Source organism: Marmota flaviventris, chromosome 3 (genome assembly GCF_047511675.1).
Source record: "Marmota flaviventris isolate mMarFla1 chromosome 3, mMarFla1.hap1, whole genome shotgun sequence".
In the NCBI taxonomy this organism is placed as follows: Eukaryota; Metazoa; Chordata; class Mammalia; order Rodentia; family Sciuridae; genus Marmota; species Marmota flaviventris.
In genome coordinates, this window is record NC_092500.1 from 25,776,205 (window position 1) to 25,781,915 (window position 5,711).

Genomic DNA, 5,711 nt, shown 5'->3' on the forward strand with positions numbered 1-5,711 from the left:
CTGGCAAAGATAAAAGAGAGTTCGGCAAAGACGTGAGGAATCAAGCTCTCTCCTGAATTGTTGGTGGGAACAATAATTCTGTGGGTGCAATTTCTGTGGGGAGCAATTTGGTAATAGCTGTACAGACTGCAAGAGAATATAGCCTGGACTCTTGCAATTTGACTTCTAGGAACTTAATTACATGGCCGCATATGTATGATATGACATATATAAAAGATTATTTGTGGGCTAGGGATTTAGTGAGTTAGAAGAATGACTGCCTAGCAGGCAGGAAGCTATGGGTTTGATCCCCAGCAGCACACACACACAAAATATGTATACATATAAATATGTATATGTGTGTGTACACATACATACATACATATTATTTACAACATATTTCATAACAAAAATGAGAGGATGTCTACCTAGAAAAAATAAATAAATTATATGCATATGTTGGAATATTACTCAGCTGTAGAAAAGAATGAGGAAACTCTATTTTAACTAAACTAAAATGATCTTCAAGATATAAAAGTAAGGCTCTCAGGGCTGGGAATATAGCTCAGTTGGTAGATTGTGTGCCCTGCATGCACAAAGCCCTGGGTTCAATCCCCAGCACCACAAACAAACAAAAAACACCACCATCAACAACAACAACAACAAACAAAAGTGAGGCTCTCTGCTCCTCCATGTTCAACAGACAGCCACATCTTCTTGCTGTGCAGGGCAGGGCCAGCCACATCCCTGACACATAATAATGAAGGCTGGAGTGAATGGAGGCTGCTTTCAACCCTAGCAAAGTGAATATTGTCTCCATCAATGACCCGTATACTGACTTCAACTACCTGGTCTACATGTCCCAGTGATTCCATCCATGGAAAGTTCAATGGCACCCTCAAGGCAGAGAATGGGAAAGTTGTCATCAATGGAAAGTTCATCTCCATCTTCTAGGAGCAAGATCCCGCCAACAGCCAATGATCTGGTGATGCTGGTGCTGAATACGCTGTAGCATCCACTGGCATCTTCACTATCATTGAGAAGGCTAGGACTCATTTGAAGAATGGCACCAAAATGGTCATCATCTCTGCCCCTTCTGCTGGTGTCCCTCATGTTTGTGATGGGTGTGAACCATGAGAAGTATGGCCACCCCCTCAAGATCATCAGCAATGCCTTCTGCACCATCAACTGCTTAGCCCCCCCAGCATCCAAGAGGTCATCCATGACAACTTTGGCATTGTGGAAGGACTCATGACCACCGACCTTGCCATCACTGCCACTCAGAAGACCATGGGTGGCCTCTTTGGGAAACAGTGGCATGATGGTCGTGGGGCTGGCCAGACATCATCCCTGCTTCCACTGACACTGCCAAGGCTGTGCACAAGGTCGTCCCTGAACTGAATGGGGAGCTCCCTGGCATGGCTTACTGTGTGCCCACCCCAACACGTCAGTTGTGGATCTGACCTGTCGCCTGGAAAAAGCTGCCAATCATGGTGACATCAAGAAGGTGGTGAAGCAGGCATTGGAGGGCCCCCTAAGGTCTCTTGGGCTACATGGAGGTTGTCTCCTGTGACTCTTCCATGCTGGGGCTGGCATTGCCCTCAATGACCACTTTGTCAAGCTCATTCCCTGGTATGACAATGAATTTGGCTACAGCAACAAGGTGGCAGATCTCATGGTCCACATGGTCTCCAAGGAATCAGAGCCCCTGGACCACCACCCCAGCAAGAACACAGAGGAATAGCGAGGTCTTCAGCTGCTGGGGAGGCCCTGCTCCTAACTCAGTCCCTCAACATACCAAGAATCTCCCTCCCAATTTCCATCCCAGACCCCTGAAGAAGGGGAGGGGCTTAGGGAGCCCTACTGTCATGTACCATCACTAAAGTCCACTGCACCCAGTATACACACACACACACACACACACACACGAGACAGACTTGGTAACACACACCTGCAACCCCAGCAACTTGGAAGGCTGAGACAGGAGGATTGCCAATTCAAAGCCAGCCTCAGCAACTTAGCAAGACCTTGTCTCAAAATAAAAAATGAAAAGGGCTGGGAATATAGCTTAGTGGTAGAGCACCCCTGGGTTCAGTCCCCAATACAGCAGGAAAAAGAAAAAAAGAAGAAGAAAGCTATAGAGGAAATATAAAGTACTCCACTATTGCTGCTTTAAAAAGAACAATTGGGAGGAGTGTAGCGGTGTGTATGGCTCAGATAAGCAAAACGTATCCACAGGGTCCACCAGAAACACGCTGCACCAGTTGCTTCCTGAGTAAGGCTCTGGGTACCTGGGGCCTGAGGCTGTAAGCAGTAAATGTTCAGCAAATGTTTACTGAGGGCTGGTTTTGTGACAGGCCCAATGGCAGGGGCAGGGGATGCAGGAGTTAATAAAACAGACAAGGTCCTACCTGCATGAAGCTTGTGTCTTAGTCAAGAAAATAGGCAATAAATAGATAAAACGTATGCGTGGACAAGTGATTGTCAAACAGATGGACAGAGTGGGGGAAGGAAGCAAGAAAGAAAGCGGCTAGGTATTTAAAGAAATTTAAAAACAGCAAATAGAGAGAATAAATGTGGGGGAGGGTCTTGTTTTAGCCAGGGTGATGGTCAGGGTAGACTCAAGTCATCCAGATATCTGAGGTAGGAGCACCCAGGGTCCAGTGCAAAGGCCTAATATTTTTTTGTTTTGTTTTGTTTTGAGAAAGAGCGATGGTTTTGTTTTGAGGTGACTGTGGTTCAAGCACAGAGAGAAAAGGGGACAGTGATAGGCATGGAATTATGTTCCTGCATCAAACCCTTCCAGGAGCAGCCCCACCTGCCTGGGCCTGCAGGGGTGGCACCAACCCTTCAGGGATTTCCTCAGAAGACCTGGTTCCTTTTCCAACATGAGGTGTTTGGCCACAACAGGAAAACACCAACCTCCTAACTATAGAGGGTAAATAGGTTGGCACAGTCCGTATTCTGGGGCAATACCTATATTTTTAGCTAATGCTGTATTAACTTCTTTGTGAAATAACCTTCTGAAACAAAGGTAGCTCTTTGATGACGCCGGCTTCACATTCCAAACATAGTGTTTGTCCCCACAAGCCTAAAAGCAGTTCTCTATTCCAGAGACCCTCAATATCTTAGAAGGAAACAGATACAAACTCTTATCCCAATACAGGCTCTTCCTGAGCCTTGTGGGTTCCAGAAGCAGCCGCAGATGAAGCAGCCCTCTGCCATGCTCTTCCGATAGATGGCTGCGTCCCCCGGGACCTCGGTTTCCATGGGGTTGCTATTTCTCTGGATGACATGTGCTGTGTAAACTCTCCAGTCACAACTGGGTCCTGGCTCTTTAAGACAACAAATCCCCAGGGGAAGAGGGTTGAGTCTTGCTTAATTGGACAGTTGGTTGTATCCAGAGAGAAGTGTTTGCAGAGCACATCAAAAGCCAGCCCAGGGACCCACATGTTTGCTCAGTATCCACACAGCAAACAACAAGAGCCTCTCTTGAATGGAGGGGTCAGAAAGGATTTTCCTCAAATCTAGTGAACCTCTGGGGTGATGGCTTATTCAAATGCCAGGGTGGGATGGGGTGCAAGGCCTCCCTTGTCTGGGATGGACACCCGGAGTCTCTTATTTTCATTTTGCTTTCTAGCAACAGAACCAACCCTGGGGAATGGAGGGGGACCTGGACTTGTTTGGAAGTCTGTCTGGAACCAGTGCAGAAGGCCAGCTGTAGGGAGCTGTAGGGAGCGGGGTGAGGGAGGAGGAGGAGGAGGCCCACTAGCTGTGCTGAAAACCAGACCCAGAGCTTTTATGCACATGATTAGTGATGAGCCAGTTGCCTGGCAACAGCAGCCCCTTCCCCCTTCTATCCATACCCCTCAGGCTGCATGTAATGTTTGTGACATTTTTCTTTTCATAGCAGAGACAGGGAGTCACCCCCTTCATTAGGTAAAGACGGTGCCCACTCCCCAGCCCCCCTTACTAGCTTATTGATCAGACTCCTGGTTAGAAATTGTCTCCCCAAAGCATTTAATTATTAATTGCACATTGGACTGATTGCTGTACCAAGAGAATCTACGGATGAGAGTTCATAGAAGTGAAGTGCTTAGCCCAAGACCTGGCACACAGGAAGTGCTGTGAGAATAATTAACGGTATCCCTTCCTTTAGGGAGATTGGATTATAGTGAGACCTATGCCAGGCAGATTTTACTCTTCAAAGAGTATCGCTGTTTTCTCTTCAACTCTCCATCCAAATGCTACAGCAGGAAGAGTTCCCCTCCCCCATGCCTGTAAATCTTTGTTTACATATAGTGAACCCAAGGCCCAGCAAAGTGAAGTGACTTTGTCAACGTCCCATAGCTCTTGACACCAAAACTAGACTGAATCCAAACCTCCTGGTGCTCAATCCCTTTCCACTACACCTCAGAATGTAGTGTGCATGAGAATCCTACCAGGAATCCATCAAAAATGAAGGTTTATGATCCCCCCACCCCTCACCATGCCCCTCACCATTGGTTTCCTAGGGCTGCTGTAACAAATTACCCCAAACTTAGTACCTTATACTAGCAAGTTTATTATCTACAGGGTTAGAGGTCCCAAGTCCTAAAATGGATCTTAAGAACTAAAAGCAAGGTGTTGGTGGCTCGAGTTCCCATGAATGCCAGAGGGGAGGATCTGTTCCTTGCCATTCCCAACTTCTCCAGGCCACCTTCCCCCTGGCTCATGGCCCATCCCTCCAATCTCTACCTCCACCACCACGTCTCTGCCTCTCTTTCCTCCCTTGTAAGGACCCCGGGTCCATTGGACTCACTTGGAGAATCTGGGACAATTTCCCCATCTCAAGAGCCTTTAACTCTGATTTAGGCAGCTGGGTGGAGCCCAGGAACCTGCATCCTGGTATCCTTCCCTCCCTCTGTCAAGCAGACAACCTCTGGACCAGCTAGGAAGCACTGCTGTACCCGTGGGCCACCAGCTTTTTCTTTACAAGACAATGAGGGGACTGACCGGCAGGGAAGGCCATTGCTTCCATTTATTAAGATGCTCAAGGATAGGAAGGTGCTTTTATAGTCCCAGGTTCCACAGCCAAAGTTGGAATGTAAACCCAGGTCCCTGTCTCCACACCTACTGTCTGAGGTCCTCTATTCGACAGCATGCTGTCGCGGAGCCTGCTCCCCTCCTCCTGCAGACAGGAAAACCAGGGCCCAGGATCTGTCAAGTGACCACCCACGGTGCTACTTCCAGGCTCACTCAAGAGACCCCAGAGAGATCATGCATTTCCTTCCCTTTCCCACATGGAGATCTCATCCCTGCCAAGCCGCTGAAAAGCACTTTTCCATGCAGAGTCAGACTGCAGTGCCAGCCTGACTTCAGACACATGGGCCAAAACGATAGCAGAACCCTTTGGTGGGTTGTTCTCAGGGAGCAGAATGACGGAAGACAGGGGCTGGAAGAGATGGGGCGTGGGGGTGACAGGCCCTTTCTGTTCATGTCCCGTGAGGAAAATTTTAAAAACAAAGGAGCCGCTCCATTGCTGGTGCAAAAGTGTGTGACTGAGCACTAGGGGGCAGAGCGTGTCCAGGAATGGGAGTGCAAATGCCACTTGCCTTGGGTTTTAAGGGAGATTTTACCAGCTTCCAGTGTGAAGGGTCATTGCCTTTAGTACAACCTTAGTCAATAGGTTTCTAATTGGGCTATTAATCTAGAAATAAGTGTGACACAGGAACCCCAGAGGGTGGCATGAG

The 5,711-nt window shown here is 48.0% G+C and overlaps 1 pseudogene; it reads left to right on the forward strand.

Annotated features, from left to right (window-relative positions):
- Positions 1-755: 755 nt before the first annotated feature.
- Positions 756-1,723, forward strand: LOC114096028 (glyceraldehyde-3-phosphate dehydrogenase-like; annotated as a pseudogene).
- The last annotated feature ends 3,988 nt before the right edge of the window (positions 1,724-5,711 follow it).